We start from the raw sequence: 21,584 nt of genomic DNA on the forward strand, positions 1-21,584 counted from the left end.
TATGTGTAACCAGAGTGAAGCAAAATTGAGTCTTGGTTGGTGTACTGGGCAATAGTCACTTCTGTATTATAGTGCTACAAGCTCACAGCATGTGACTAAAAGCACTGTGACTACTCACATTGTTTAAAACTGTATTTCACACAATAAAGACAGGCTGCCACAAACCGTGCAGACATTTAGTGTTCAATAAAAAGCAAGACTTAACTTTCCATTTAGGAGTTTTGCAGCTGTTTCAATATATTTTTAGAAGTTCTCATTGCTCTAAGGGTGTGATTTCTGATATTTTTCACATTCCATGCACTTTATTGCTTAGTTTTACTCGCAAGAAAGTATCACTCTAAGTGTCACACATTTGTATTTGAATGACACTCATAAGCGCACTGAAACCATAGAAATGTCACACATAAGCAATCTGAAAACTTGGCAGCTATGGCACTTCCACGTCATGTTGCAAATAATAAGAACGCACAACGCTCTACGATGTACGTGCAAACCAGAATCAAGATAATATTCATAAGTATTTGTTGTTTAGAAAGAAATATTGTGTGGTGGCAATGTATGTTAAAAATGTTGTCATGCGATGATACACCTTTTAATAGAGTTTTCAAGTACAGACAAATACTTGCCATTCTGAGAGAGCACCATTCCAAGATGGCCACTGTATTGTCATCCAGAAAAGACGCGGATATACAGGTAGCTTGGATTCTTCTGTCCTTCTTCTGTTTTGCTGTTAACAATGGGAAAGTGCTAGTTTGGGAAACAGTTTGGGCCTCCGTAGCAGGGTTCCTTTGGAATGCGGTTAAAGCCCAGGTGTGGGCGGTAACCTGTCGTAGGTGTAGGTGGTGCGACCAAGCCCACTGTGTGACGTCACGCTAGCTCTCACAGGAACCTCCAGATCCAGGAAGTGCAACTTTCCCAACACCACTGCTCCTAAACATCACGGGATATAATAAATCAGTGAGATCCGAAGACTAGCCTGCAGTCTCTTCTCAAGGCACAGTCAAAGGAAGAGGATATTCGCACTCTGGTGAGTTAAATGATGAAGATTTGGTTTCCAAAGCGAAGGGAGTCGTTTCCTGAATGTTTCTTTATTTCCCTTCTTAGCACCTCCTTGTCAGTAATATTCCTTATGTACGTTTCGACCAAGGAATGTTAATGGGTATTTATTATTTATATGAATATCGATATATAACTATGTGGTTTCTTTACATCAGCCAGATTCTCAAAACATCACTGCTTTACGAATGCCATATGAATATATGCAGAATTTGGTGTTACATTGACGATGTAATGTGTTTTGCAACACAGTGACTTTAAGTCGAAGTTAAACTCATGAAAATTGCCAACTTTGATAAATTTACGACCAAGTTTTAATTTAGTGTCGCAGTCACATGCCCAAAGCTTCTTACCTATCCTGTTTGATATATATATACATATATACGCGTCATGTGATCAAGGCCCGAGTGGGGGTCGAAACGCGTTATGGCGGACAGGCTTGACGAACATTAAAATAAAGTTAATTTGATTGGCACTAACCTCTGGGTCCGCTCTCCGTCCTTTTCTACCTGAGTGAGGCAGAGACAAAAGGCGATTTACGTACATATATATATATATATATATATATATATATATATATATATATATATATAAACAAATGCCCTGTAGCTGCGCAGAACTCACTCGGCAATAAGCCCCCCATCCGTGTTTCTCTGACAGTTCACCTTTGCATGCAGGTATTATCAATTGTTTGCCTGACACGTTTCAAGACACAAGGTCTCTTCCTCAGAGGCAGCTCAACAAATGAGTAAGGGGCGCTCCTGTGTCATTTATTTAAATCATGCTCTCTCCTCATTGGATGATTTGCCCTGAGTGGGCTGCACTGTCATTAGTGACTCAAACATAAAGCATGTTGTGTTTAGTAGTCCCAAGGAGCAACACAATTTTTTTTTCCTTAAGTAGGTTCCGACTCACTTGTTTAATAAAAGCAGTTCATTTCCTTGGTAGGATCCTGGATGTTCAGGTAAGCATTATTCGTCTGGCTTATTGCGCCGCAACAGTCCGAACCAGTTCCAGACCACGGCCTCTCGATGTTACCGAGATGGTGCGTTCTGCCACGACGGGGGCCTGAAGAGGCATGAAATAATTTAAGTACTACTATTGTAAACTGGGGAATTGCAAGGTGTAGAAGTTACATATCATGTTCCATAGCTCACTGTGCTGTTATCCCCGCAATGCGCTCAAACGTACACGATAGACCTGCTAAACATATATGTGATGGCTTTAGTTCTGATGTCACTTCTTGTGATGCCACTTCCTGTAAAGTCGTAGCTTGTGATGCCACTGTCAATTCCTGTGATGCCATGTGTGATGATATGCGCCGTGATGTCATGCAGTGCAGTGATGTCGCACGCTGTGATGTCGCACGCAGTGATGTCGCGCGCTGTGATGTCGTGCGCTGTGATGTCGTGCGCCGTGATGGCACTTGCATACTGCCTAACTAGGTTAGTCCCCCCACTTCTTTTTTTAGGACTTGTGCCCTGGTGTAGTTCTGATGTGGGGGTTCCAAGTACTGTAGCTGAAGGAGTAGGTTTTCAAACATTCAGTTGGAGGTGTGGCAGAGAAACAGTAGCATCTGTGTCCAGGACTTAATTAAAACTGGCTTTACAGCACTTGGTGTACGGAGTTATGATTTCACAATCTGGTGAACAGCGCAGCCCTGTTTAACCCACACATCCTTCCTGCTTCATTTAATATTGAGCAGGTAGCTGGTACAAGGATGTAATAAAGGATATGGGCTTCAACAAAGGATACTGCATGCGCAAAAGGGATTAAACCTGTAGTGGTTACAATGTTAAACCATCTACCATCAGAAGTGATGTGTGGGAGCCCATATGCTACACTGTGCCACTTTGGCAAAGCTGTGCTGATGTTAACGGATATTGATCATTGTGCACGAAGAATTTTATGTAAGGATACATAACCTGTTCTAAAAAGATAAGAGCACTTTACTGTTGCTACTTGTTCTAAGGCCTGTGTTCTGCTACGCACAGCAGCTCACACATTGTAATGTGTAAAATCAGTTATCCATCAATAAATGTCTAACACGTGCTGTCAAGTAGGTCGCACATTCACTTGTGATCTAGACTCTTCGGTGCACACTTTTGAATGTTAAGGTGAAAAAGCATCAAGGTCCGCATGCAAAGCCGCACTTTTGTGGCCATAATATATTGTATGACTGTATCTGCATTCCGGCTCCTCCCAAGGGAATTCACGCTCTTGTAGGTGAAGCTAGTCGCAGGGTGTGCATGTGCACATGGATAAATAGATGCTGCTGACGTCGCGCTCCCTCCCATTCTCTTGCGCGACTGATGGACCAGGAGTGGTGTTCATCGCTTATCAGATTGTGGTGCTCCTTGCTGGACCTCTTTCTCTGTAAAGCACTCTAAATGACACTCACAGTTGGGACACATAGAACCCATTTGGCCCTACAAGAATGACAGACAAGGGAAGGTTTAGACCTCAATGGTTTATTTTCAGATTGTAAATCCTACAGAACTCCCGTATTATGGTCAAAACAATTAAAACATCAGATTTCAAATGTCAGTTAGAATACAGGATCAAACAAGAACTCAGTAATGTTCAGTTCAGCAAAAATGCAGAGAATATAATGGAAGAGCAATCCGGAATGTATTCCCCACCGAAGGGTCAGTAAAAAGAGACTAAAAAACAGCATACTTTTACAGGATTCTGAACAAGGGTTGTCCTACAGTTGTACATGGTTCCCACAGAATAAACCAATCTGAATTAAATAGAGTGAAACAGTTGCATTAAAATATATTTTGAAAGTCTCTCGTTATTCTACAACATGGAGCTTTCCACAGACGCCACCTGTACTAGAACAAAGTTTGGTACATTTTGTGTGATTCTGCTAATACAGCTAGCCGAAACCTTAAACATGCACATTTCTGCTGAAACAACATTTTAACATTCTTGGGAAGGTTGTTGCATTGTCTGTGAAAATACATTCAAATAGCATCTTACTGAGACATGAAAACGCAAGTTTGTCCACTTGATATTAAACAGGCAGCAAGCGAAAACAAGCATTGGCATAGCCAATAGGTCTCGCCTTTGGGACCTTGTAAGTATTTAGGTATGCAGCACAATATCCTTGGTGCAACAATATCAACTGTTGCATGGCTAAACACTTATAAGGTCCCAAAGGCGAGACCTATTGGCTATGCCAATGCTTGTTTTTCTTTCTCACAAACGTCCAACACTGGATATACCACAAAATCAGCTAATAATGAACTCTCAACTGCCCCTGCCATCCACCAAGGCATATTACTTTATTTTATTTCAAGAGCTCTGGACTGCTAAAGGGGCTTTCTGGCGCTAAGTGACGTAAAAGCAGTGAACTATTAAAGTCAGAACGATGTGTGTCGTTTATTCATCAAACCATCACATCCAAAGCAAGATGGCTACTGTGTTGGAAGGATTCCAAGGTAGGTAGATCCGCCGCCAAGAGTAGTGGGTATTAAATCTCCCCCTTCCGTTCGCGAGCTTTTGATTGGCTAAATTTGCAAAACTGCCCTTCTTGAAGATCTAAAGACAGGTGTGAGTGCCTACCGTCAAAATGTGTGTGCTGGAAATTCAAAACATATTATTCAATCCTTTCCAACAGAACATAATAGATAGACCTCCTAACACTTGCGTGTACAGTGTGCACTGCACAACATCAAAGCCACGTGGCTGGCAAAGTATTCCAGCATCAACAGCACTTCCTCCTCCTGACCACACAGACTTCCACCTTAAAAACCTTCAAGGCAACTTACATTAAACATAGCACACGCGCACAACACTGAAGCTGTAGATTCGACTGGTGAATGCCCTCACAGGCAGAGTACTCCTATCAGGAATGAGGAATGGACAACCTTTTATCCCAGGCGAACTACATGAACCGCTAACTCATTTGGCGCACACATCCATGATGGACTTCAGAGATTCTTGGTGAAGAGACAGGCCATATTTTACAAAACATTATCAAACAGTACATAGAATAAAACCGGGAGCTGAAACCACACCAGTCAACGAAAATACCAAAACCATGTGGAAAAGGGCAACAATAGTCCAAAAACGCTGCGGTGCAACACAGATTGTTTTAGTTATGTATTTTTTTTTTTTGCAGTTTTATAAAGTGTGAACTCGACCCAAAGGTATCAGAGCACTTTACCTGAGTACCAGTTACATTACACACGGACACATTTTTTTTTTAGGCATGGGGAGATTAAGTGAGTTGCCCTGAATCACAGGATGCTTGAGCCTCCGGCCAGACTCGACCCTTGTTCCCCTGCTTCAAAGTCAGCAGCTCTAGCCATTAAGTGCTGAATAAACAGCACAATTGTGCCACACTGCGCACTTCCTCACCACCCGATGTGTTCCCTCACTTCAAGAAATGATGCCTTGTTCCAAAAATAACACAATTTGGGCAGTGTCTCAGCCATAGAGCTACGCGGGCCTTTGATTCCCCACCCACAGAATGACGTGTATTCGCAGGGACGTGGCTACCATTGGTGTAGCAGGTGTAGTAGCACTGATGCTCGGTGCCCTGCTGTTGCCCATTGAAATCTGAAAATTGCTTTAACTAACACCTTAACAGCATGCTACCCGGGCTTGCATCGGGCCTGTGGCACCCTTGCTACGCTACTGTGTACCTGCCCAGTTTCCCCTCCAAACACACCTTACCTAGTGCCCCCCCTTATACAACCCAGCCTGGGTGAGCTTGATCTAGCAGTGCCCTCAGTATTCGCTGCCATCAGAGCAGGATCCCTTCAGCAGTGACCTCAATATATGCTTATCTCAGCAATTCCCTCAGTGAGAGATATCTTCAGCAGTGCCCTTTGAGCGAGCAAGAGCCCTTGGGTGCACTCCCCTCAGTGTGAGCTTCCCTCAGTGCGAGCTCCCACCAGCAACACCTCAGTCTGAGCTTCTTCCAGCAGTGTGCTCAGATTCGACGTCCCTCAGCAGTACTCTCCATGCAAGCTTCCTTGAGCAGTGCTTAGGTAGTGTGTGCTTCCCTCAGCAGCGGTCTCATTGTAAGCTTCCTTCAGCAGTGTGCTGAATTTGAGCTTCCTCTACATACAAGCTTCCCTCAGCAAGTACATGGGTAGTATGAGCCTCTCTCGAGCGTGCCTTCACCTTGAGCATCTCCCAGCAGGGTGCTCAGTGTGCGCTTTCACCAGACGCGCTCTCAGCCGGAGCTTCTCTCAGGAATGTCCTGAGTGCCAGCCTCCCTCGGCAATGAGCTCAGAGTAAACTTCCCTCAGTGTGAGATCCTCTGAGCAAAGCTCTCGATCTGAGCTTCTTCAAATAGCACTCCAAGTCTAAGCTTCGTCGAGCAGTGTTCTCAGTGCGAGCTTCCCTCATCACTGCGCAGCATGTAAACTTCTCTCGGGAGTTGTCTGACTCCTCAGAGTAAGCTTATCTCGGCAGTGCCTGGTGGTTTGAGTTCCTCTCTGACTTAGAACTGGTTTGTGTGGCCTTGCTACAACAGTGAGAGCTTTCCGCTCCAGTTCTCTTACTGTGTTTCCCTCAACACTGCCCTCAGCTGTGCGTGCCCGGGTGCAAGCGCTCCACAGAGCGAGCTTTTCTCTACAATGCCCTCAGGCTTAGCACAAGCTTTCTTCGGCAGAGACCTCAGCCATGCCTCCAGGGCGAGCTGCCCTCCGCTGCGCCCAGGGATGTGTGCGCCTCTCGGTTGTTTAATGCACCACACACTCATCCCCCCACGCCCCTCCCACGGAAGTGGTTAGAATGGCTGTAATCTGTAAATTTGATATTTGATATTTGATATTTGTGGGGTATTTATAGAGCGCGACGTTCGCTCCGAAGGGAGCATCTTGGCGCTAGTGAATGAGAGAAAGCTGGTCCAGGAGGGGTTTAGATAGGAGGAAGTTAGATGGAAGCCTTAGAGTGTTCATCCGGGAGTTTGAAAATCCATGTTTTCAGGAGCTTTCTGAAGGGTTTTTCCTGGGTTTGATGTCTGAGGGTTTTGGGTAGTTTGTTCCAAGCTTTGGTAGCAAGGAAGCTGAGGGTTTTTGCGCCTTTCGTTTTCAGGTTGTATTTAGGAAGAATGATAAGATTGTCATTGCTTGAACGAAGGTGACGGCTGGGCAAATAGTGGGGAAAACGTCTTGTGAGGTATTTGGGGCCTGTTTTATTGTATGCACGAAAAGCCAAGATCAGGATTTTGAACAGAATCCTTTTGTGGAGGGGGAGCCAATGAAGCGAACGGAGAGCTGCAGAAATAGAGGACCTGCGGGGGAGACCTAGGACTAGACGGGCGGCTGTGTGAAGTACGCTCTGCAGTTTAAGGATGGTGCTCTTCTTAGCTCCTGCGAGCAAGCCGTTGCAGTAATCCAGTCGCGAGATTATGAGTGCGACTGTCACCGTCTTTCTGGCATCGATGGGGAGAAGAGCGAAAAATTTCCTCAGGGATCTAATAGTTCCAAAGCATTTGCCAGCGACGGTTCTGGCATGCTGATCGAAGGAAAGTTCGGAGTCAAAGATTACACCGAGATTCCTAGCTGACGACACTGTCTGGGGGGGAGCAGCAGAGTCGTCAGGCCACCAAAGTGCTGGACAGAAGGTATTATTGGTGCCGATCGGGAGGATCTCCGTTTTACTTGAATTACATTTCAAGTGGTTATTTGTCATCCAGGAGAATACTTCGGTCAAGCAGAGTTTCAGGTTGAGTTCAGCTTTGGTAGATAGCTTGTCCAGGGGTACAATGAGTTGTGTATCATCGGCATACGAGGTAACAGGTATGCCGAATGATTCTATCAGATTAAGGAGAGGAATGAGATATATATTAAAGAGGAGAGGGCTTAGGATAGATCCCTGTGGGACACCTGAAAGGACGAGTTTGTCTTTGGAGTGGAAAGGACCAAGAGTGATGGATTGGGAACGGTCGGACAGGAAAGACGTAATCCAGGAAAGGGCGGAGTCGGAGATACCAATGTCCCTGAGTCTACCGATGAGGATGGTGTGGGAGACGGTGTCAAACGCCGCAGTGAGGTCGAGTAGGATTAGAATGGAATTTTTTCTCTGGTCTTGTAGAGTTTTTATGGTGTCCGAGAGTTCGATGAGGGCAGTTTCTGTCGAGTGTTTCGAGCGGAAACCTGATTGTTGAGGGTGAAGAAGGTTGTGATCATCCAGATAGCGTTTTAGCTCGCAGTGTACCAGGTGTTCCGTAATTTTTCCCAAAGCCGGGAGCAACGAAATAGGGCGGAGATTGGTAAGTTCCGTCGGGGGTTTGTTGGCCTTCTTCATAAGGGGCTTAACGATGCCCTTTTTCCAGTGGCTGGGTACAGTCCCTGACCTGAGCGAGGAGTTGATCAAGTGGTTAATGATAGGGTTAACCTCATCAATTAATTGGTGAAGAATCTTGGGGGGGCAGGGGTCTGAGGGGGCGCCAGATCTGCAGGCCAGGATCGCTTTTTTCGACTGTTCCAGAGTGATAGATGGAAAGCAACTGAGCGTGCAGTCTGGGGGGGCCAATGAAGGGGGCGCTGTAGAGATGGTGGGGGGAGGGAAAGTGCTTTGGATAGAGGTAATTTTTTCCTCGAAATAGTCAGAGATTTGATCACAGAGCTTCTGGGAAGGGGGGATTTCAGGCTGGAGTGCTTTAGGATGCGTAAATGATTTGACAATCGTGAACAGGGCCTTCTGTTTTTGGCCTGCATTGTTTATAGCATTGACGTAATAGCTTATTTTAGCAAGTTTGATTTTTGAAAGGTAGTTTTTCCTAATCGCGATGTAGGAGGTGCGGTTAGTGACTTCATAGGTCGTCCGCCATTTTCTTTCTGCCTTTTTGCATAGCAGATGCGCATTTGTAAGATCTGGAGTGAACCAGGGGGCATTGATTTTGGTTTTGCCTCGGGAGGTGCGGGGGCGCGAGGGCGGGATTCTGGATTTGATTTCTTGGGTGATCCAGTTGTGAAAAAGATCAACGTCAGTCTCGACGTTGCCGGAAAGGATGGGGGCTTGAGTTTGCATTGTAGGATTGAGGGTGATGTTGTCCTGGATCTTTTTCCAATTAATGTAATTGTCGAGGTTTGAAACAGTTTTGTTGCGCCTGGATAAGTTTTCTCTTGGAATGTGAAATGGGATCAGGAAGTGGTCAGACCAGATCTGAGGTAAGGGGGGTAGGGTGATCAGAAGGGGGGAATTTGTGCAGACACCATCGAGGGTATGACCAAGGGAATGGGTGGGTGAGGAAACGAGTTGCCTAAAGTTGAACATCTCGAGAGTTTGTGTGAAGTTAATGGTATGAGTGTCTGTTTTCGATTCTAAATGGAGGTTAAAGTCGCCGAGGAGGGTGAAGAAAGGGTATCTAAGTGAGAGTAGGCCTAAAGAGTCGTACAGTGAGTCAAGAAACTCAGATGCGTTCCCAGGTGGGCGATAAATAAGTCCACCTGAGAATGAGGTGTGCTCACTCAGTTTAATAGAGAAACCTAGTCCTTCGGTCTTTTTTAGAGGCTCTAGGCTGAAAGTGTGACAAGGAAAGGAGTCTTTAATGATGATTGCCACACCTCCGCCTCGGCCCTTGGCTCTGTCAGCCCTGAAAAGGGAGTAGCCCGGGGGGAGAGCAACAGCAATATCAGGGTTGCTGTCTGTTGTTAGCCATGTCTCGGTAATCATGAGGCAATCGAAGTCGGACTCCAAGATCAGATCGTGTAAATCTTGGTTGTGCCTGCACATAGAGCGTGCGTTGATAAGACCACCTTTAAAAAGAGGTAAAGGGGCCAGTGGAGTATAGGCCGCAGGGGCAGCAGAGTAGAGTTCAGTGGACCATTGGCAGAATTTGCAACTGACTGGGCCTAATATAGACGTTGGGTCAAATGTAGCAGGACAGTGCTTGGGGACTTGTAGCTGGCGGAGGTCGTTGGGGTGATAGGAGATGCGAGAGGTATGTTGGGCAGAGTGTCCTGCGCCTGTCGCGGTCTTGTAAATGTGCCGCTCGTGCCCCAGAGGAAGATTCCACCCCTTACTTGGCTTCAATCTCTATTACGTTTTGAATAAACATTTTAACACAAGCGCAGTCCTAAAAAGCTATCGCGACGCCACTACGTTTGAATAAACAACACAAGCGCGGTCCTAAAAAGCTATCGCGACGCCACTATGTTTGAATAAACAACACAAGCACGGTCCTAAAAAGCTATCGCCACGCCACGCCACTGTGGGAATGAAAAAAGAAAGTGCTCACCGAGCAATTAGAAGACAGTGTGTCACGCCGCGGAGTAAAAGATCCAGTACCGGTGGGCGTGGTCAAAAGTGGACAAGGCGGTAACCAGGAGGGACTAAGAAGCTTCCTTTTCAATCATGAGCCAACGTTTACCATGGAGGATGACGCCAGCGTGATGCCAGCAAATGAAAAAGATGGGCGGGGCTTCTGAAAGCTTTGGAATCCGTATTGATTTCAAGAAGCCCTCGCATAGCGAGAGCAACGCATGCGCTGCTAACGCCAGGCGAGACCTAAAAAAGGAGTATGAGGCTACAACTGATAAGTTAGATTGAGTTTTATTTTTTTTATTAGTGCAACAGATTTATTTTCAAAAACGCAACGTTCACAACCCCCCTAATGAATCACTAGAATCATCCCAACCCGCCCTTCTAAACACATTTCACAAAACATAAGTCATCAGCTTTGGATTTTTGCATCCGGATTCTTTTAGTCCTTTCATTTCTTCATAAACTTGACTTTGGAGTTCCTGTATTGTGATGTTGCTCCTTTTCTCCGCTGGTTGTTGACAGCTTCTTTTCCCCTCAATTTGTCTCACCCCTTGATGAAATATATCCAAAACCTTTAATAAAGAAAAGAACATGCACTACTCCAATTAAGGGGTAAGGATCAGCTGGAGGATGACTGCTCCTACATTTCCAAACCTCTATCTTATCTTTACAAACCCTGTTCCAATTGAACTAGCCAGATAAGTTATTCCCTTTCATGCACCAGTCTCCGCTAACTCTTTGACTTCTTGAGTAATATTTGTTACCTTAATCACAAAATTGATCATCTAGTTATTTACTTTCGTTATAAACGCACAACATTGCTGTAAAAGAAGCATTCAACAGACTCCACCTCCTTTTGCGACTAGCATGTCTAAAAGCGAGGCGATTTTGCATTGTCACAGAACTAATTCTTTGTTAATGGCTGTTAGTGCTCCTGCAGTGTTAGTAGCAAGTTATCCACTAAGGTAGTCCATTTTCTAATCTTCACATCACTCAAGGCTATTCCAACAGAATGTATTGAAGCACCAAAAATATTTGTCAGCACCTCTGTAAAGCTACGCCTACTTCTCCTTAAAATAGTAGCTCTCCCTCTACTCAAGTCATGTATATGTTTGGGCTAGTTAGCAACCACCTACCCAAAGATGTGGTAACTGAAAATATGCAGATTTCCCACAAAAATAACATAGTCCTCTATACTAGCGTCTTGTCCTGTTAGCACTTGATTCCTTCCCAAATATCTCTGGTCACAGTTCTCCAACCCACTATTTCTGCAGTCTCATTCTATCCCTTTCACAACTCTCCCTTTCACGTTTTACTCTCTTTGCCCAATCAAGTTTAACCTTGGAAGTATTTCTGTCTTTTCAGCTTCCTCCTGCACCTGCTTTGACTTACCTTTTTGTTCCTTCATTTTAATTTTTCCTCTCCTTCCTTAGGGCCGATTCCGATCTCGTTCGGAACGCTAACCGAACGATTCATGTCCGCAATGATTTCCATATGACTCGTGTGAGGGGAGTCGAACCGAACACGTATGATGCATTTGAATGCATCCGGATATGATTCGTTCGGACTCCCATTGACTTCAATGGGAGCCTGTGTACTGAACGCGTACACAGGCTCCTATTGACAAAAGGGGTTGTTGGGGATCATCGTGCACCCTGTGGCGGGCACCCCTTGGTGCCTGCCACACTGTGCATGGTCTAAAAGGGGGGACCCATGGGTACCCCCACGGGCATGATTCGGAGGGCCCCGGGTGAAGGGGGCCTGCTATGGGCCCTCAAAGACCGATTCCAGCAGCCTTTTTGATCCGGGCAAAACTAATCGTAAAGGCTGTCCGAATCGTTGATCGTACTTGCTCGCTTGGAAAACCTACTCCATAGAGCTGTACAATTCGGCTCCGGAGGGCTCCATCTCTCCGTATGCCTTCCGGAACCGATTCGGTCTGCGCTAAGGGTTTCCAAGCATCGTACTTGGTGGTTCGGAATTGGAAACAAGTCGGTCGATAACAAGGGCTCTGGATCGGTTTAGGTAAAACCAAATACGATTCGGAGCCCTTATGCCCGAGATCGGAATCGGACCCTAAATCTTGTTAGGTTCATCTATAAAAAAATACTTTTAGCATGGTTAATTTTACATGAAAGTTCATTTGCACTTATTTTAGTCATATTAAGTTGTAGATAACCCTTCCATACGTTTTTAGAGATTCAAAAAATTTGTTTAGTTATCCAGATGTATATGTTTGAAGACCTTGTGATAGTTACCTTCTCTAAAGGTAATTCGTTATAGAACAGCTTAGCTTGATGGCTTCCTGATGATAAAACAAATTGAAAAACACACTACAATAGAATGAATGGGACATCCATATCCATTTAAAGAATACTGGACCAACAACAAGCTACCTACAGAGGTTATTAAGGCAATTGCCCAAAAATGTATTCTTGGGACACTCTCCTCGCTCCTTTCCAATTTGGTGCCCTTGATAACGGACTTCCTTCTGACAGTACTGCAAATTGTTGGGGAACCCTTGTGCTTTCCTCTGCAAGATGGTTGAGCAGGGCAATTGTGTCCTGCCTGCAGGCTTCTTTGGTGACAGATGCAGTGATCAGGTCAGCAATACACTGCACCAATGTTGAACTACAAGGAAACTGTAAGGGCTCTAGATTTTTCTTCAGCATCTGGTTAAAGAATAAGGGGCTTACTGTGTACACCTGGGAAGGAATGTATGATGATACAACGCGTACCATCACAACGCGGTATGTTACATCGCGGTCTTGACAACGCAAGTCGTTACATCGACTTGCATTGGAGGGTGCTGCATTTAGGAATAGTGTGAATTACTATTCCAACTCCAGTCTACGTACAGTAGGGAAGGTGTTGGAATAGTAATTCACACTATTCCTTAGTCTAGAGCGCCCTCCAGTGCAAGTCTGTGTAACGACTTGCGTTGTCAAAACCACGATGTAACCATACTGCGTTGTAATGGTTGCGTGGTAAAGGATGTTTCCCCCTGGGAAGCCGGACAACTCACAAGGGTTTTATCTTGGAAGTATTGGCTCTCCTGATGTAAAGGAATGGAAGCGAGTACTTGACACAAATCGATGACCATAAACTACTCAGCAGCTGGACGATTTGGAAAAAGATAAGTACAGAATTCGCTACCACTGGACGGCGTGGAACAACAGTTTGGTTTATTTTTCTAAGGTCTTGCAATATTCTCAATTTTTTTCTGTTTGGTTTCTGAACTGTCATTATCTGAGAGTTACATCGACTTCCAATGATTTCCTTTAGAACGCCCTGTTCTAACATGGCTTCAATTATAGGCGTTATACCAGCTACTGTGTATGTCGAGAGTTGTATTGGGGCATCTGTGGAAAGACTGCATCTTGCCTTAATGTGATTTTCAAGGGTTTTGCATTATTAGCCCAATTTCCTTTCATGTGAAATCCAATACTTCTTTCTTCACCATCTCTTTTAAATCAAGGGGGTAAATCCTCCTTTGTGAGGAGAGGGTACAGCGTGACTACTGATTGTCGGGATTTTATTTTGAATTCTGCATCAGCTGCCGGAGTCCCACGGCATGCAGTAATTCACACAATTACATTTACAGAGCACATCCCTTCCCAGTAGGTTTACCCATCACAAATTAGTGATGGTCTCTGATCAAACCTATTTCCACCACTGGGGCTGAGATGATGTTTGTACAGTACAATGCTATTTGTGATGCCTACAACTTTATCTCTTTTTCCCAAAGGGACAGACTTGGGACCTCAACGGTTGAGTGGTTAGCTCCTGTATCGACCAAGAATGATATGGGATGGCCATTCACCTCACCTTCTACATATGGGATGCTCTGGTCTACCTCTAGAATTGGTATTGGAACTTATTATTGTATTGACCCATGTTGTAGCATGACATTAGATATTTGAGCATTAAATTTCACTCTGTCAGGATTTAATGTGCATTCTTTATTCCAGTTACCGTCCTTCTTGCAGACATGGCAAGAGGCGACATTCTTCAAAGCACTTCACTTATATTTGTACCAACATTTTCTCTGCCTCTCCCCTGCGGGACTACATTGTCTTCTTGCGCATATGGAATAGCTACTCCTTGCATCTATGCAGTCACACCAAGTGCAGGATTGAGACCTGAATCCATCATCACTGAACCTTTCAGACCTCTATTCTGTGCCATCTTTGGGCTATCATGTACCTTTCCTTCAGTTTTCTCTGTTTGGCATCTTGAGTATCACTGCAGTATTTTGCATACTGAAGGATCTCATTGAGGGACTTGGTAAACAAATCTCATTCTGTTGTATCTGAGCACTAATTTCCGAGCACATACCAAGAACAGAAGTCAAGACAAATCCTCTCAAATTCTTGGCACTCAGATCTTCAACTCTCTTACACTCTATCCACAAATCCTTAGGAGCTGCCTCTTTAAAGAACATGCCTTGAACCTCCACAAGACCTTTGAGGTAGTCACAATTCTAAGCACCTGGGTGAAGGATTTGTCTGGGTTCTTCCTCAACTTTGGAAGACTTTGTGAAATGAAAAAGGTCTGCTTGAGTCCACCGAATATGCATGTATGCTCCTCACTGTACCTCCCTCAAGGTATTCTTTCTGGATTGTGCACCATCGGTACTTCCACCTTTCTTACCTTGCCTCTCCACCTTCTTCTTTCTCACTTTTGACCTTCCCTTATTTGACCGTTGTTCTCTGAAGTTTCTTAAATTACCCCACTGTCTGATATTATCTGCCAGTTTCTCGACATGCATTTTAAGCCTCTCAATCTCTTTGCCTTTAAGTCTTTGTCACTCCCTATCATTATGAAGTTTTTTCATAACTTCTTTGCAGCAAATTAAAGCCTCCATTCTTTTATACGCCTCGTACAATTCTTTCAGCTTCCTTGCTCATGTACACAAATCCAATCTTACTACAGTGTTTTAGAAAAAAGGCAAGATTTCTCTTCACAATCTCCTCCAGCTTGGCTTTCAACTGCACAACTCTAATCTTTTAGGAGACATTTTCTTTAGGCTGAGGTCTTGACTCAGATGCTACAGCCTCAGTTTGTGCCAAATGCTTCCATAGACTCTCTCTACAGTGGCCCTAGTGCAGGGTGAACACCTACACTTGTTGGAGTCTGTGGGATGCCCTCAATTGCTGGTACATACGGAATGCTCGTAATTACTTGAATCAGGGGAATGCTTATGGTTGCTAACATCTGGGGTGTGCCTACACCTACTGGCATCGGGGGAAGCATTTTGGACTGCTGATGTTTGGGGAGTACTTTTATCTGCATATATTGGGAGTGCACTTGCATCTACAAGGAGATCCGTCTCTGCTCCTCCCTGCTGGGTTCTCAGGTAGGGCTGCCCTGTGGCCTGAACGAAGTTGTAAGGGGGTGGTCTTGACCAAAATAAGTCATCTAAAAATTCATTCTCCTCCTCAATTTCAGTCCCTGTTTCATTCTCCTGCTTTTTCTTTTTTTTTTGTACGGGATTTCTCCTGTTCGAGAAGTTTCTCTCACATTCGAAGGGTAGTCACCTACTACATTCATCATATCTTCATGCCAGAATGTTTGTCTCTCATTACATTGTGCTTCCAACCAATTGCTAATTGTATTTTGTATCTTTCACATTTGCTTCTGGTCCGAAATATTTAAGCCCTCAAATTGAGCAGGTCTGGGGTTCATCTCATACATTGTTTTCCTCAGATTTTCAAGCCCTCATATGAAAGGTACTGTGTTAAAGGAAGTGTATACCCCCCATCGTTCTTAGTTTACTTATGCCAGTGTTTAAGCCACATACACGTATAGAACCATTTCTGTGCTGCCATCTCTCTGACAGACGAGCCTTCGGGTGAAAAATTCTCTCCCTTGCAAATAACCGTCATGGCTTTCATAGACATTTTCCCCTTGTTTTCTTGCTTGTATGTAAACACTAAAGTCAACCAATCTACACACAAACGTCTGTGACAGGTAAACAATTGCAACATGGTATCAACAACTTTTCTGCCCATCCCAGGGTAAAGGTCAACCAATCACAGCACGCCTCTCAATACTAACAAACCTATCCAGCTTGACACCTTATGCACAGCACAGCGTAGTTTTAATTTAAAAACTTAAATTAATAACTATTGTCTGCTATACCTATATGGAAAAACAAATCACAGTACAAAGATGTAGATTATACTTTTTATGACACTTTCAATTCACAGCAGCAAACTTTCGACCTGTGGGAGCTTACTTCGATCTGACGAGTTTACTCCTGTGCACTGAAGAATAAATGAACGTCAATCTAGGTGGGTATACACACAGAGCAGTTTTATATTGCATTCCTATCCTGATCTGCCTGTAGCACTGCACAGTAGACACCTCAACTTTTAGCAGACAAGTCAACAAATCAACTTGATTTTAGTAACAAATTAAGCGCAGCAAGCATAAGCAAAATGACATCATGCAAGCCCTCTTTGTTGCATCTCGTATGGTGCTTTCAGAATTTGAGAAAAAACATCAAAATAACAATAACTGCGGTCGCTGCAAGTCCACAAATCAAAGGTATGGAGATTCTAATTCAGACCAACTCAAAACACCACACTGTCCTGAACTACAAATTCCAACCTGCGTTTCTTGGTATTATTTTCCCACACACTATAGGCCACATACAATGCCTTTCCCTTCCCACAGAAACTGCTTCAGGAACCCTAGGACAACTGCCATTACACCACAGGGCCTCAGGAATCGGGAATGCAGATCAGATCGAGGTTAATTTTTAATCCCTTGGCAATAATAGCTGAACTATTAATGTACAGTTTCTTCTCTGAATCCAAATAAACCTAAACAGGAAGTTGAACTATCCTCTGCTACCAGAATTGGATGTGGTACTCCCTCTAATTCTCCTGTGCAACTGATGGACTGGAAGCATGTTAACCCCTTATTTGATTTTGGATTTCCTTGCTGGACCTGTTTCTCTGTAAAGCACTCTAAATGACAATCTCAGTTTAGACACTCCGAATCCATTCAGTCCTATAGGAATGACAGACAGGAAAAGTTTATACCATAAAAGATTATTTTCAGATTTTAAGTCCTACAGAAGTCAAGTAATATAGTCAAAATCAACTAATAGATCATAGTACAAAGATCAGAGTACAGTTAATCGAAGAACTCCTTAAAGTTCAGGTCAGCAAAAAGACAGAGTATGTAATGAGAGAGCAATCCACCATGGATTCTCTTCCCAAAGTTAGTATATATAAAGATCTATGTCGCACATTTAAAAAGAGCGTACTTTTATAGGTTCCTGAACAAGGGATTTCATAAGTTGTACATGGTTCTCACAGAATAAACCAATCAGAATTAAACCGAGTGAAACAGTTGAAAGAGAATACATTTCGATAGTCTGTCCGAATTCTATAACATGGAGCTTCTCACAGACTGCTGCTTTTTTTCTGATTCTGCTAAAACAGCTAGGTGAAACCTTGAACATGTACAGTTCTGCAAAACAACATTTTACCATTTTTGGGAAGGTTGATAACGCCACTGAAGGTGAGAAATTGTATTAAAAAAAGGAAACTATGCTTATCAAACTGTAATGAAAGTGACATTTGTAGTGGCTTTCTTCACACAAAGTGACATATATTATGATCGTTCAACATAAGTATGGAAGAGGTTTCTCCATTATGTTTATCCTATTCAGCGACATTGCCCATTGCAATCTTATGACATGGATATCTCATAGATTCTGAGCCTAACTTTACTACAAGTGTTTCTTACATCACAGGCAAATCTTTTATGCAGTGGCAGGGTTTAAAACAATTCAATTTCAACATCTGAGGTTGAGGAGTTAACACTGAAGCAAAAGATGCTCTTGCATTACTTGAATCCCAGAGGGTTATGAGTGTTCAGCAGACTGTGGAGAAAAAGAAAACTGCAGGTGAAGATAATGTGTTTACCAATGTAACAGACAATTTAGACTCTTAATACTCATCTGCTGTATGTGTATTAATAGAACGCTACAAGTTTTTCCAGCATAAACAAGTTAAGTCACGGGGCACAGTTGACTTTGTTTCAACCATAAAAAAATTGGCAATGACATGATGCTTTGGTAACTACCCTGATAAATGCAAAAGAGACTAAATTGTCAGACATTCAAATACACCCCAGTATCTTAGATGGATTATGGATAAATGGTGAAACATCATTGAAAGAGATGATGGCTCTTATACACAAGGCTGAACTTACTGGCCAAAGCAGAGTTGGGCAGCAATAGCAATGAGTGTCAGGTAAATTGGGAAGGGGGAAGACACACAAAATGTGATTGATCCAAAAGTATGGAACATTATGACTGTCGCAGTGTGGGTACTATCAGTAAAAAAGAAAAGTGCCAGTAATTGGACAGAATATAGAAACACTTGGAATAAATGTCACAGGTTTTGAAGCTCTGACCACCCTTGTACAGCGAAATAATGCTCAACCATACCCCAGAAGTCTTCTGGTTGCTGTGTTATTGGACATTTTTCTTATGGTGTGTAGGAAAAGTATGTATGGGCAGGAAGTCAAATATATAACTGAAGAGCAACATAATTATTCTTTGGATTCCAATGTTTCAAAAGATGGTGGCTGGAGAAGAAATTGAGTTGTTAGAATGAAGGCATTTGAATTTCAGAATGGACACTCAGAAGGTAAATTGTATGCTTCGGAAAAGGGGTCTTCTGTTCTGGGTTGGATGGATGAAGTATCACTTGATGATATACTTGACTGTGACAGCCCAGAAAAAGTATTAAGTATGAGAGAGGGTAAACTAATGACAGAAGTTAAGGAAGAAATTCCACAATGTATTTTCAGGCAATGTTAGAAAGTTAGAATCATTTTTAAGTAAGACTGTTTTGAAAGAAAGATTCAAACCATGCACCCAAATTGTTGAATTATCTCTATGTAATCAGAGATGAAGTTGTCCAAGAATTAATTAAATTGCATTAATGGACGGAGTGCTGAAACTTTTCAGACACTCTGGGGGTGAGTGTCTGAAAAGTTTCAGCACTCTGTCCACCATCTCCTTGTGTTTGCTTAGTTTGCCCTAAGTTGACAGGGTATGCCCAGACGTGGGTCCCTTGCTCGCTTTGCCACTGGATTCAAGCTAGCCTGACTGATGAGGGCTGTTTGCTCGAAACCGGTCCCAGGATGCTTGTTTCTGATCCAGGGAAGACATGGCTTAGCAGTTCGGGCTGGACTGTTCCCATGAAGCACAGGGTCAAGACTGATTTGCATATAGCTGTGTCTGGGGCAAAGTGAGCTAAAGAACGATGATGGATTCAACCCAGATCTGTGACTGTGGGCGAGTGTCTGAAATGTTTCAGCACTCCGTCCATCATCTCCTTGTGTTTGCACTGGATGGCGTTAGCCAGAATCTTGTTTTCTTTGAGACATGGCTTCTACAGCTACATCGGACGCATCCGCTACTACTTGAAAGGTTTATCAGGTTCTGGATGGGCTAGAATTGGTGCCTTTGTAAAAGCTATTTTCAATTGTTGGAAGGCTTGATTAGCATCTTTAGACCATTTAAATTTGACTTTTTGACTTTTTTGCGTAGCATTCTAGTGATGGGAGAAACTACAGAAGAAAAGTGGTCGATCAAACGGCTATAATAATTGGCAAAGCCAAGGAAACACTGAACATCCCTTACTGACGTTGGAGTTGGGCACTCTGCTACTGCTTGAATTTTTCGATCTGCCATTTTCATTCCATACGGAGTTAAAATTACTCCCAAAAATTCTGCTTGAGTGACATGGAACTCACATTTGCTGATTTTACAAAACAGTTGATGTTCTCTTAAAGTACTTAATACTTTTCTCACAAGAGTTCCATGATGTCCACAGTTGAAGAATCCGTCAGAATATCATCGATATAAACTGTGACAAAGATATCTAAATATTCTCGCAACATGTAATTTAGAAAAAACTGAAACACAGCTGGGATGTTGCAAAGACCAAAGGGCATCACAAAATATTCATTAAGATCGCATTGTGTCTTAAAAGTGGTCTTCTATTCATTCCTTTCTCTTACCCTGACCGGGTGATATGCACCTTTTGAGGTCTAGTTTTTTCTAAATCACAGCTGTCTTTACCTGATTTAGGAGTACTGGAATAAGGGATAGAGGATATTTGTTCTTTATTGTGATTTTATTAAACGCCCTGTCGTCTATGCATGTTTTTAGTTCACCATTGGCCTTGGCAATAAAAAAATAAAGGTGAAGCTGCTGGCGAACGTGAGGGGCGTATGAATCCGTTGGCCAAATATTCATCCAGATATAGTCTTAAATGGTGGGTTTCTGCTTCTGATAACGCATAAATGCGACAATTTGGTATATTAGATCCTGGCAACAAGTCTATTCATATGCCCAATGTAGTGGCAATATTGCTGCTCTTGATTCACTGAAGACATCGGCAAATTAGAATATTGAGATGGTAATTGTATGTCCTTTCCTGCTGCTGTAGCAATTTGTCCTTGCAAGCCTTTCATTACATTGTCTCTTCCGTAATTTAGACAGTGTGTTAAACAATACGTGGACATAAACTGGGGTTCTTGTTTTTGCCAGTTTATAAATGGGTTATGTAAATATAACTAGGGCATGCCAAGAATAAACCCATATTGCGGAGCCTGAATTACATCAAATTGAAAGATTTCAAAATGTTTTACACGTTTGGAATCCTCGCACGCCATGCAGATCTGATTAGTTTATTTGGTTATGGGACCTCCTGATGGAAATGGAAATGGATGTACATTTATAGAGCGCGATTGCTGCCCAAAGGCATCCAAGCGCTGGAGGATAAACAGGAGGAACCTCGTAGAGAGACTAAGTGGGGATTAGTAGGGGAGATTGAAAAGGAAAGTTTTTAACTGTTTTCGGAATGAGGAGAGGTTGGAGTTGGCTCTGAGGTGTAAAGGGAGGGCATTCCAGGACCTAGCCGCATTGTAGGAGAACATCCTGCCGCCCGTTCTGGTCTTTTTTACTCTAAGGGGTATAGCCAAGAAGGTCTCGCTAGAGCAAAGGTTTCTGGTGGGTATATAATGGGTGACTAGATTCCGGGTGATCATAGGGCCCGTATCTCAGAAGGCCTGATGAGCAATGCACATGGCTTTAAAACGGATTCTATGACGAACTGGCAGCCAGTGAAGTTTGACTAGACCAGCCCTCACAGAGTGACTGCGAGGGAGTTCGAGCAGTAGACGGGCCGCGCAGTTCTGCACTGTCTGAAGTCTACGTAGGGTGTAGTCTGGGGCGCCAAGATACAACACATTGTTAA

At 43.4% G+C, this 21,584-nt stretch overlaps 1 protein-coding gene across 2 annotated transcripts in view; it reads left to right on the forward strand.

Annotated features, from left to right (window-relative positions):
• Positions 1 to 713: 713 nt before the first annotated feature.
• BROX (BRO1 domain and CAAX motif containing) overlaps positions 714 to 21,584 on the forward strand; it is a 190,059-nt gene continuing 169,188 nt past the window's right edge. The window contains exon 1 of one of the 2 annotated variants that reach the window (XM_085612972.1): positions 714 to 1,027. The gene's annotated coding sequence lies outside the window, so the exon portion shown is untranslated. The remainder of the gene's footprint in view (positions 1,028 to 21,584) is intronic. The other variant, XM_085612973.1, reaches the window with a different exon arrangement.

Source organism: Triturus cristatus, chromosome 6 (assembly GCF_964204655.1).
Source record: "Triturus cristatus chromosome 6, aTriCri1.1, whole genome shotgun sequence".
Lineage (NCBI taxonomy): Eukaryota > Metazoa > Chordata > Amphibia > Caudata > Salamandridae > Triturus > Triturus cristatus.